The sequence below is a fragment of the Dendrobates tinctorius genome, unplaced genomic scaffold (assembly GCF_039654945.1).
Source record: "Dendrobates tinctorius isolate UK_male_01 unplaced genomic scaffold, ASM3965494v1 ptg000035l, whole genome shotgun sequence".
Classification (NCBI taxonomy): Eukaryota; Metazoa; Chordata; class Amphibia; order Anura; family Dendrobatidae; genus Dendrobates; species Dendrobates tinctorius.
Window position 1 is genome coordinate 50,995,792 of NW_027361703.1, and position 13,054 is coordinate 51,008,845.

The following is a 13,054-nucleotide window of genomic DNA, read 5'->3' on the forward strand; positions in this document are numbered from 1 at the left end:
CGCTAGTTGGTGCTCGGAAGTGCTGTCCACACAGAAAAACACACTCGTTCATGTGAAAGTGGGGTTCGGTAACGTCGGCTGATCCCCTGCTGTGTGGAGGGCAAAGTGTCCTGCTCCCTCCAAAGTCAAAATACCTCAGCTTTACACCTGGCTCCTAATAGGCCTCGGCCTGCACCATGATTGTCCCTGGGCTCCAACAATGCTAGTTGGTGCTCGGAAGTGCTGTCCACACAGAAAAACACACTCGTTCATGTGAAAGTGGGGTTCGGTAACGTCGGCTGATCCCCTGCTGTGTGGAGGGCAAAGTGTCCTGCTCCCTCCAAAGTCAAAATACCTCAGCTTTATACCTGGCTCCTAGTAGGCCTCGGCCTGCACCCTGATTGTCCCTGGGTTCCAACAACGCTTGTTGGTGCTCGGAAGTGCTGTCCACACAGAAAAACACACTCGTTCATGTGAAAGTGGGGTTCGGTAACGTCGGCTGATCCCCTGCTGTGTGGAGGGCAAAGTGTCCTGCTCCCTCCAAAGTCAAAATACCTCAGCTTTACACCTGGCTCCTAACAGGCCTCGGCCTGCACCATGATTGTCCCTGGGCTCCAACAACGCTAGTTGGTGCTCGGAAGTGCTGTCCACACAGAAAAACACACTCGTTCATGTGAAAGTGGGGTTCGGTAACGTCGGCTGATCCCCTGCTGTGTGGAGGGCAAAGTGTCCTGCTCCCTCCAAAGTCAAAATACCTCAGCTTTATACCTGGTTTCTAGTAGGCCTCGGCCTGCACCCTGATTGTCCCTGGGTTCCAACAATGCTAGTTGGTGCTCGGAATTACTGTCCACACAGAAAAACACACTCGTTCATGTGAAAGTGGGGTTCGGTAATGTCGGCTGATCCCCTGCTGTGTGGAGGGCAAAGTGTCCTGCTCCCTCCAAAGTAAAAATACCTCAGCTTTACACCTGGCTCCTAATAGGCCTCGGCCTGCACCATGATTGTCCCTGGGCTCCAACAACGCTAGTTGGTGCTCGGAAGTGCTGTCCACACAGAAAAACACACTCGTTCATGTGAAAGTGGGGTTCGGTAACGTCGGCTGATCCCCTACTGTGTGGAGGGCAAAGTGTCCTGCTCCCTCCAAAGTCAAAATACTTCAGCTTTATACCTGGCTCCTAGTCGGCCTCGGCCTGCACCCTGATTGTCCCTGGGTTTCAACAACGCTAGTTGGTGCTCGGAAGTGCTGTCCACACAGAAAAACACACTCGTTCATGTGAAAGTGGGGTTCGGTAACGTCGGCTGATCCCCTGCTGTGTGGAGGGCAAAGTGTCCTGCTCCCTCCAAAGTCAAAATACCTCAGCTTTACACCTGGCTCCTAGTAGGCCTCGGCCTGCACCATGATTGTCCCTGGGCTCCAACAACACCAGTTGGTGCTCGGAAATGCAGTCCACGCAGAAAAACACTCGTTCATGTGAAAGTGGGGTTCAGTAACGTCAGCTGATCCCCTGCTGTGTGGAGGGCAAACTGCTACTGCCTCCAAATTGTAACTACTTCAGATTTAAACATTCTCTGATTTGGCCTCTGTCTCCACTCTGTCTCTAGTATTTCCCCTGACCTCTAACACCGCCAGTTCCTGCTCACAGTTGCCGTCCACGCATTCCACACGTGTTCCTGTGTTACTGGGGTTCTGTAACGTCAGCAGATCCCCCAATATGTGTCCGCCACTATCTCCTGCGCTGTCCACCTTCCCACTGTAAGCGGTGGGAATGTGGACAGAGCAGGAGACAGTGGCAGACACACATCAGGGGATCTGCTGACATTACAGAATCCCAGTAACACCGGAACACGTGTGGATTGGGCAGACGGCTGCTGTACGCATAAACTGGCGGTGTTGGTGGTCACGTGAAATCCTGGAAACAGAGTGGAGACAGATGCCTAATTGGAGCACGTTGACAGTCTGTTGTAGCCTACAAACAATCTAAAACTGCCACCAAGTAGGCCTGGCCTACACCATGATTGTCCCTGGGCTCCAACAACGCCAATTGGTGCTCGGCAGTGTCTTTGGCACGGGGACTCCCTGTTGCCCAGCCTGGTTCCAGCACACCTGCTGTTTCCGGGTAGTGTCAAGGTCACTATTCCACCAATCCGTTGTCCTGTCGTCTTGCGGTCGGGTTAGCTGACTCTACGGTGCCTGCAGTTTAGGTGACTCCTATGTGGGCTGCGGGAACTGGCACTGAAGGCTGGATCCATAGTGCCAATGGGACATGGACCCCCTGTAGGACTGTGGGTTTCGGTAACTGCGGCTGGCTTGCGGCCTGGCTACTTTGCTTTGAATGGGTACCTTCTGCTACCCACCCGGGTTCCAGCACTGTCTGCTGGTTCTCGCCAGAGCCTTTGGCCTAGGTGCCTCCATCTCGGTATCCGAGGTCCAGCACCGTCAGCTGGTCCTTGGTAGTGCTTTCTAGCACAGGTACCTCCTGCCTAGTAACCGTGGTCCAGCACCGTCAGCTGTTCCTCGGTAGTGCCATTGGCTCTTGCAGCTTTTGCTACCCATCTGGGTTCCAGCACTGTCAGCTGGTTCTCGGCAGTGTCTTTGGCACGGGTACTCCCTGTTGCCCAGCCTGGTTCCAGCACGCCTGCTGTTTCCGGGTAGTGTCAAGGTCACTATGCCACCAATCTGTTGTCCTGTCGTCTTGCGGCCGGGTTAGCCGACTCTACGGTGCCTGCAGTTTAGGTGACTCCTATGTGGGCTGCGGGAACTGGCACTGAAGGCTGGATCCGTAGTGCCAATGGGACATGGACCCCCTGTAGGACTGTGGGTTTCGGTAACTGCGGCCGGCTTGCGGCCTGGCTACTTTGCTTTGAATGGGTACCTTCTGCTACCCATCCGGGTTCCAGCACTGTCTGCTGGTTCTCGCCAGAGCCTTTGGCCTAGGTGCCTCCATCTCGGTATCCGAGGTCCAGCACCATCAGCTGGTCCTTGGTAGTGCTTTCTAGCACAGGTACCTCCTGCCTAGTAACCGTGGTCCAGCACCGTCGGCTGTCCTCGGTAGTGCCATTGGCTCTTGTAGCTTTTGCTACCCATCTGGGTTCCAGCACCGTCAGCTGGTTCTCGGCAGTGTCTTTGGCACGGGTACTCCCTGTTGCCCAGCCTGTTTTCAGCACGCCTGCTGTTTCCGGGTAGTGTCAAGGTCACTATGCCACCAATCCGTTGTCCTGTCGTCTTGCGGCCGGGTTAGCCGACTCTACAGTGCCGGCAGTTTAGGTGACTCCTATGTGGGCTGCGGGAACTGGCACTGAAGGCTGGATCCGTAATGCCAATGGGACATGGACCCCCTGTAGGACTGTGGGTTTCGGTAACTGCGGCCGGCTTGCGGCCTGGCTACTTTGCTTTGAATGGGTACCTTCTGCTACCCACCCCGGTTCCAGCACTGTCTGCTGGTTCTCGCCAGAGCCTTTGGCCTAGGTGCCTCCATCTCGGTATCCGAGGTCCAGCACCGTCAGCTGGTCCTTGGTAGTGCTTTCTAGCACAGGTACCTCCTGCCTAGTAACCGTGGTCCAGCACCGTCAGCTGTTCCTCGGTAGTGCCATTGGCTCTTGCAGCTTTTGCTACCCATCTGGGTTCCAGCACTGTCAGCTGGTTCTCGGCAGTGTCTTTGGCACGGGTACTCCCTGTTGCCCAGCCTGGTTCCAGCACGCCTGCTGTTTCCGGGTAGTGTCAAGGTCACTATGCCACCAATCTGTTGTCCTGTCGTCTTGCGGCCGGGTTAGCCGACTCTACGGTGCCTGCAGTTTAGGTGACTCCTATGTGGGCTGCGGGAACTGGCACTGAAGGCTGGATCCGTAGTGCCAATGGGACATGGACCCCCTGTAGGACTGTGGGTTTCGGTAACTGCGGCCGGCTTGCGGCCTGGCTACTTTGCTTTGAATGGGTACCTTCTGCTACCCATCCGGGTTCCAGCACTGTCTGCTGGTTCTCGCCAGAGCCTTTGGCCTAGGTGCCTCCATCTCGGTATCCGAGGTCCAGCACCATCAGCTGGTCCTTGGTAGTGTTTTCTAGCACAGGTACCTCCTGCCTAGTAACCGTGGTCCAGCACCGTCGGCTGTCCTCGGTAGTGCCATTGGCTCTTGTAGCTTTTGCTACCCATCTGGGTTCCAGCACCGTCAGCTGGTTCTCGGCAGTGTCTTTGGCACGGGTACTCCCTGTTGCCCAGCCTGTTTTCAGCACGCCTGCTGTTTCCGGGTAGTGTCAAGGTCACTATGCCACCAATCCGTTGTCCTGTCGTCTTGCGGCCGGGTTAGCCGACTCTACAGTGCCGGCAGTTTAGGTGACTCCTATGTGGGCTGCGGGAACTGGCACTGAAGGCTGGATCCGTAGTGCCAATGGGACATGGACCCCCTGTAGGACTGTGGGTTTCGGTAACTGCGGCCGGCTTGCGGCCTGGCTACTTTGCTTTGAATGGGTACCTTCTGCTACCCACCCGGGTTCCAGCACTGTCTGCTGGTTCTCGCCAGAGCCTTTGGCCTAGGTGCCTCCATCTCGGTATCCGAGGTCCAGCACCGTCAGCTGGTCCTTGGTAGTGCTTTCTAGCACAGGTACCTCCTGCCTAGTAATCGTGGTCCAGCACCGGCAGCTGTTCCTCGGTAGTGCCATTGGCTCTTGTAGCTTTTGCTACCCATCTGGGTTCCAGCACCGTCAGCTGGTTCTCGGCAGTGTCTTTGGCACGGGTACTCCCTGTTGCCCAGCCTGTTTTCAGCACGCCTGCTGTTTCCGGGTAGTGTCAAGGTCACTATGCCACCAATCCGTTGTCCTGTCGTCTTGCGGCCGGGTTAGCCGACTCTACAGTGCCGGCAGTTTAGGTGACTCCTATGTGGGCTGCGGGAACTGGCACTGAAGGCTGGATCCGTAGTGCCAATGGGACATGGACCCCTGTAGGACTGTGGGTTTCGGTAACTGCGGCCGGCTTGCGGCCTGGCTACTTTGCTTTGAATGGGTACCTTCTGCTACCCACCCGGGTTCCAGCACTGTCTGCTGGTTGTCGCCAGAGCCTTTGGCCTAGGTGCCTCCATCTCGGTATCCGAAGTCCAGCACCGTCAGCTGGTCCTTGGTAGTGCTTTTTAGCACAGGTACCTTCTGCTTAGTAACCGTGGTCCAGCACCGTCAGTTGGTCCTCGGTAGTGCCATTGGCTCTTGTTCCTTCTGCTACCCATCCGGGTACCAGCACTGTCTGCTGGTTCTCGCCACAGCCTTTGGCCTAGGTGCCTCCATCTCGGTATCCGAGGTCCAGCACCGTCAGCTGGTCCTTGGTAGTGCTTTTTAGCACAGGTACCTTCTGCTTAGTAACCGTGGTCCAGCAAAGTCAGTTGGTCCTCAGAAGTGCCATTGGCTCTTGTTCCTTCTGCCACCCATCCGGGTGCCAGCACTGTCTGCTGGTTCTCACCACAGCCTTTGGCCTAGGTGCCTCCATCTCGGTATCCGAGGTCCAGCACCGTCAGCTGGTCCTTGGTAGTGCTTTTTAGCACAGGTACCTTCTGCTTAGTAACCGCGGTCCAGCACCGTCAGTTGGTCCTCAGAAGTGCCATTGGCTCTTGTTCCTTCTGCTACCCATCCAGGTGCCAGCACTGTCTGCTGGTTCTCGCCACAGCCTTTGGCCTAGGTGCCTCCATCTCGGTATCCGAGGTCCAGCACCGTCAGCTGGTCCTTGGTAGTGCTTTTTAGCACAGGTACCTTCTGCTTAGTAACCGTGGTCCAGCACCGTCAGTTGGTCCTCAGAAGTGCCATTGGCTCTTGTTCCTTCTGCTACCCATCCAGGTGCCAGCACTGTCTGCTGGTTCTCGCCACAGCCTTTGGCCTAGGTGCCTCCATCTCGGTATCCGAGGTCCAGCACCGTCAGCTGGTCCTTGGTAGTGCTTTTTAGCACAGGTACCTTCTGCTTAGTAACCGTGGTCCAGCACCGTCAGTTGGTCCTCGGTAGTGCCATTGGCTCTTGTTCCTTCTGCTACCCATCCGGGTGCCAGCACTGTCTGCTGGTTCTCGCCAGTTTCTCATCCTTCTTGTACCTTCTGCTACATTTCCAAGATCAAGCTTTTTGAAATTGTGTTTGGTAATCCTTATTGATCTCCATGACGACGACCCTGATGACGACGATCCTGAAGACCACACCAAAGAAGACCAGAAATATGACCCTAAATAATAAGACCAAGAGGACAAAGAACATGAAGACAACCACCAAGATACAGAACAAAAGACAGAAGAACAAGAAGCAGAAGAACATTAAGCATAAGACTAAAAATCAGCATAGAAGAAATCAAAATTATAAGCAGAAGAAGACTAAGCAGTAAATGGAGGTGAGTACGTTCCTCCTCGTGGTGCCCCTGGAAAATGCCTGCTGCTGCAGGCCAAACTGAACGCGGACAAATCCTGTTGTAAATCTTTAGTGACAGGCAGAACGTAAGGTGTAATCTTATAACTTTTATAGATAAGTACTACAGGAATGCCTGTCACCATAAGAAAATGAAGACAAAGAAGAATAGGAAGAAGATGAAGAAATAGCATATTAAAATTGATAATAGCTGAATAAGAAGAATATGAAGAATGGAAAAAAAAATTAATGGGAAGAAGATGAAGAAGAAGAAGATGAATAAGGTGAAGAAAAAGTTGATGAAAAAAATGCTACTGCTGCGGATCATGAAGGAGAAAGTGTGGGAGAAGTACAAAAGAACGTGAAGAGCATGGAAGTTGTGAAACATACATATCTGACAAAATATAAAAAAGGTTAACATAGTCAATATCTTTTTAACTCCGAACGTACTGAAAAAAAAAATTGGAATTAATGCTATGCCATGTGATTTGAATAAACCACTATGCTTTTAATGTCTCCTCCACCTCCCACAATACATTCTACATGATTCTTATTTGTTTTCAATTATGTAGAATTAGCCAACAAGGAAATAAAGGGCTTTTTTTAATTCCGATACCAGAAGTCCCATTGACTTGAATGGGACTTCCGGTATCGGAATCGGCGATACCCGATATTTTTTTCGTATCGGGCGACACCATCCGATACGATTTTTATGGGTATCGAACGGTATCGCTCAACACTAATCATAACACTAGGCCATCAGAAAGAACACCAACTCCATCACCATCATCAACCCTCTCTCAGTCCGCCATGTCAACCGCTAATTCCACCATTTGCAGCTCTCAAGTCCAGCTCACCCTACCAGAGACTATCTGTAGGACAAGAAAGTGCTCATCCTCTCATCCGCGTACACTGGCTTTGAACGCCTACATTGCCAAGCTAATCTCATTAGAGATGATGCCCTACCTGTTGTTTGAAAGCAAAGCTTTCCGCAAACTCATGGCCTAAACAGTACCATGCTATGACCTACCCAGTCAGCACTTCTTTTCTCGCAAAGCCATCCCAGACCTCCACCATCATGTGAAAGACCGCATTGTCCATGCACTCAAGCAATCAGTGAGTGGAAAGGTGCACCTCACAACAGATACATGGTCCAGTAGGCATGGCCAGGGCCGTTACGTGTCCATCACTGCGCACTGGGTTAATGTGGTGGATGCAGGGTCCACAGGGGACAGCGGCGGTGGGACAGTGCTGCCTAGCCCACAGTATAGGAAACAGTTGGGTGTAGGCATTCGACCCGCCTTCTCCTCCTCCTCCAGAAGCGAAAGCTCATCCACAGAGTGCAGTCGCACGAGCACTCCATCCGCAGCTGCCAGTGTTGCACACTCGGTGTTCCACAATGGAACAGCTAGTGGTAATCGTCAGCAGGCTTTGTTGAAGATGATGTGTTTGGGCGACAACAGACACACCTTGGAGGTACTGGCCGACTACTTGCAGTGACAAACTGAGTCATGGCTGGGCAGTCTACATCTTGAGGCAGGCAAGGTAGTTTGTGATATTGGCCGGAATTTTGTGGCAGCCATAGCCCTTTCAAAACTCCGACACATCCCTTGCCTGGCTCCCACCTTGAACCTGGTGGTGCAGTGCTTCCTCAATAATTATCTGGAGTTAACAGGCCTGCTCCAGAAGGTCTGAAGACTGTGCTCGCACATCCGCCGGTCGCTCGTACACTCCAGTCGTATGCAGAAGCTACAGCGATTGCTCCAACTTCCCAAGCACCACCTAATTATCGACGTTGCAACAAGGTGGAACTCCACCCTGCACATGGTTGAGAGGCTGTGTGAATAGAGGTAGGCTGTAATGCATTTGTGGGAGGATACACGGCCAGGCACTTTGAGGGCAGACATGGAGTTGCTGGGTGTGCAGTGGTCGAAGTTGAAAGATCTCTGTAAAGTCCTTCAGTGTTTTGAGGAATGCACACGACTTGTATGTGAGCGCAGATGACGCCATCATAAGCATGAGCATCCCACTTATGCGTCTGCTCATGCAAACTTTGACGCACATTAAGGAGCAGGCGTCTGCAGCTGAGGAGGATGAGGAAGAGGAGGAGGGAAGCCTTGATGACAGTCAGCCATTGTCTGCTCCGGGATCTCTCCTGGACGAGGTGGAGGAAGAAGATGAAGAGAAGGATGATGATGGGGATGATTATTTAGGGGAGGAGGATGCTTCTCGTGGGGCAAGAGAAAATGTTGGCATGGCAAGGTCTGGTACAGGGTTTGTGCGTGACTGGAGGGATGTGGATTTGCCAGAAAGTGCATCTCCTCCCAGCACTCACAGTGCATCATTGACAGCTGGAACATTGGCCCACATGTCAGATGATGCCTTGCAGATCCTATAAAGGGACCCCCGCATTGCCAAAATGATGAAAGATGATGTCTACTGGTTGGCCAGCATCCTGGATCCACGCTGTAAAGGCAAATTCCAAAACATCATGCCACAGGAGAACCTTGACCTAATATTGGCTAACAAACAAGCAACTCTGGTAAACTGTTTGAGGCATTCCCAGCACACAGCAGCGGTGATGGTTCTCCAACGAGCCATAGAGGGAAACATGGAATAGGTGTTCGTGGTGCACACATCAGAAGTGGCGTTGGAGACAGGGGTTTCATGACCATGTTGTGGACTGATTTTTCAAGTCCCACTCACACGACTGGTAATACTGCATCGATTGAAAGTGACAGGAGACAGCAGTTGTCAACTATGGTTACAAACTACTTCTCCTCCCATATCGATGTTCTCCCTCACCGGTCATTCCCCTTTGACTATTGGGCCTCTAAACTGGATGCCTGGCCTGAATTGGCACAATATGCCTTACAGGAGCTCGCTTGCTCTGCTGCTAGTGTGCTATCTGAAAGAGTCTTCAGTGCTGCTGGCTCAATCCTGACAGAAAAAAGGACCCATCTGTCGACCCAAAATGTTGATGATCTAACCTTCATTAAAATGAACCATGCATTGGTTTCAAAGGATTTTGTCCCTCCTTCCCCTGATGACAGATAGGTTGCCAGAAAAATGGCTCGCTTTTGTCCTCCTCTTCCTCGCACTTCTCTGATTCCTCCATTTGCAGCTGCTGAATGTCCCAGATCAACATATGCCATTTTTTAAACCTCCCTAACTGGGCTGCCTCTCCCCTCAAGGCCAGGGTCACCAACTAGCGCACGCAACCGTGCGAGTGCCATTGCCCTGGACAGGTGGGTGGGCCGACTCTTGGGCGCCAGCACTGGCACAGGGTCCCTCATAGTGCAATCAAGTGTCTCTGATGGTGGGGGTGCACACCCACCGTCAGACACACCGGCGTACTATGAGGGGCCCAGTGCCAGTACCGACGCCCACGAGTGGGCCCCCCTTGCTTGGGCAGGGCCCCAGCATTTGCAATATTTACCTCTCCTTGCTCCTCCGCCGTGTAGTCTGGGCTGTCAAATCCTTCCCTGGGACTCCCACTACAAATTTGGTGAACTGATAGATGATGGTTAAGACGTAGCTATGCCCTGTCCTGCTGGCCAGGCTCTAGCTTCAGATGATCAATGGCTTCCTTTTCTTATGGACGTCGACTCACAATGAGATGCAGTTGTGGTTTAACATCAACTTTCACAGTTTTCCTACTCACAGACGTGTGACATTCCTACCCACATTTTTAAATGTGCCCTCTCATGCCAATCCAATAGAATTGCCTACAGCCTGTGGCTTCTGTCTTTTGCACTCCAAAGTTACCTGACAGATCATGATAGGCAGTGAGGACCATGTCTACATCTCTCCCTGCCATCAAAATTTGATGGAGATGAGTAACGGTGATGGGATCAACGGTACTGCGATACAGCAACCCTTTCTTCACAAAGAACTGTTTTCACTGTCTCCACAAACAAAGTAATTGAGGGTCAGCATCGCCTCTGAAAATTCTCCAGGGAGTTTTTCCCGTGAATAGTAATTCCTAAACTTCTGCAATCACTTGACTTTATGTCTGTACTTTTATCCATCTCGAATCCTCTTGCAGAGAGTCTGGACTGTCTTACTGAGACAGAAATATATATGAAGATTTAAAAATACCCCATCAGTGTATACTGGTGTACTCTTCAAAAACGTTTCCTTTTTTTCTACTTTTTAGATTGTTGTCTAATCCATACTGAGGCTGTGAGTGTCTTTGTCGTACTCCGGAAATAAACAAGGAGATTTTAAATGTTTAAGCTATGCTATATATACCTGTTATCTGGTGATACTGTACCCTTTCTCAACTTTCTGCAATCTTGTCGAATCCATACTGTGCCTGAGACTGTCTGAGTCTGCCTCCTGATTATAGATGAGTGGTGTTTGAGTGGAACTGTTGGCCAAGTTCAAATTCTAGCTATTTTGGGCGGTGTTAGATCAGTTCGTCGAACTAAAACACTTAGATTAAAATTCGGCTGTTCAAGTTTCCGTTCGAGAACGTTTCGTTAAACAAAAGCATACCTTTTTTTCACATTAATAATGGTTTTCAATGATAATAGACAGTTTTAGGGCATAGTAGCGGTGTCTGGTAGCCAGCGGTGTAGTACACCTGTGAAGGAGCTACACCGTGTGTGTTTCTAATAATTTTTTACTGCATATTGTCCTGAAAATCCTTTTGGGCCTAGTAACTGTGTCTGCTACTCTGAAGAGGAGCCCACCCGTGAACCGAGCTATGCTGCCTGTTTATGATAGAACCAGTTTTTGACTGCATTTACACCACTTAATACTTTGGGCCTAGTTACTGTGTATGCTACTCAGCAGAGTTGGCCACCCATGAACCAAGCTATGCCGCCTGTTTATGTAAAAACTGTGTGCTACTCAGCAGAGGAGCCCAGCTGTTAAGAAAGCTACAGCACCTGTGGTTTGGACACTTAATTTTTTCACATTCTTTCTGGAATGCCGTTTAGGCCTAATTCCGGAATTACGGTTGACCTGCACTTACTGGGAAATGCTTGTTTGCGGGGAAGAATTGTAATCCCAGATCCCCATCACTAACGGGGTTCAGCGTGTTATCCGCACCTGTAAGCGATACACGCTGGTCCTTTCATTGTATCACGCGTGCAGTCCCGGACATGTAAAAGCATGGCAGACCTATTATTGGCCGATCTCGCATTCCAGAGCCTTGCGTGTCCCTCTAGTAAGCTGGCCGCGGGGGAATGCCTGAGTCTCGTTTGTTAACGGAATTAAGCTTGCAATCTGTGCAGCTTTTTTGTGGATGGCATGGTTGAGGTGGCCCGTGTTGAGTCAAATTAAGCTGCAGGCTCCACTCCTGGTGGTGCCCTTCTGGACATTCCTTTAAGGTTCAGCTTTGCAACCATACTGCCCCCCGGAAACCAAATACTTTTCCTGACAGTGACATTCTGGTCAAAGAGCGCGATGACATCACGTCTGTACGCCCTCTGCCTAAACAGTCCAAGTGCAGAGAGATGGAAGATGGGGATGACGAGGAGTCCAGAGTACAGGGATTCCCCAGCGAGGAGACTTATTTAATTGTTTTAAAGGTTGGGAGCAATTTTTGGGGAGCACGATACTCTGGAGAATGATATCTGGGGCCCACCATACACTGGAGCATTCCAAAGGTGGACATCAGTCACTGGAGCAGCATTTACTGGGCCCATTATACACTGGAGCATTATATGGGACCAATGATTCTGTATGGAGAAATATATGGGCCTCATTACTCTGTATGGCGCACTATGCGGTGGCCATAATACTGTATGGAGGAATATACTGTCTGTTTTTGGAGCTATTGGAGAATTTAAAATGGATATCAGTCATGTGATGTAAGAATTGAAGTATTTTTCATTGTACTGTACTGCTATTTCTCTGCCGTATCAAAGGATCATGAATTGTGTCATGTGTTAAAGGAGCCCAGTGACACTCTTTGGCCCTGGGCCCACGAAAATCTGGAGCCAGCACTACCCCCCCACAACTTTAGCCAAATAACCCCCAGTTTTCAAAGCCTAACTATTATTATAAAGTAAATAGTGTTGAGCGATACCTTCCGATATCGGGAAATATCGGATCGGATTGGATCGGACCGATACCCCAAAAATATCGGGTATCGCCGATTCCGATACCGGAAGCCCATGCAAGTCAATGGGGCACAAATATCGGAATGAAAATAAACCCTTTCTTTCCTTGCACATCCAGTTCTGGAGGGGGGAAGAGTGTGGGCGGTGCGTGGGTGGAGACTGTGTGTGTGTGTGTGTGCGGGCGGGGTCTGTACGGGCCTCTCGGGGGTCTGTGCGGGCCTGACGGGGGTCTGTGTGGGCTGCCAGGGGTCTGTGCGGGCCTGCCGGGGGTCTGTGCGAGCCTGCCAGGGGTCTCTGCGGGCGTGCCGGGGGTCTGTGCGGGCCTGCCGGGCGTCTGGGTGAGCTTGCTGGAGGTCTGTGCGGGCCTGCCGGGGGTCTGTGCGGGCCTGCCAGGGGTCTGTGCAGGCCTGCCAGGGGTCTTTGCAGGCTGCCGGGAGTCTGTGCGGGCCTGAGGGGGGTCTGTACGGGTCTGCCAGGGGTCTGTACGGGCCTGACGGGGGTCTGTGCGGGCTGCGGGGGGTCTGTACGGGCCTGCCGGGGGTCTGTATGGGCCTGCCGGGGGTCTGTGCTGGCCTGCCGGGGGTCTGTGCGGGCTGCCGGGGGTCTGTGCGGGCCTGCCGGGGGTCTGTATGGACCTGC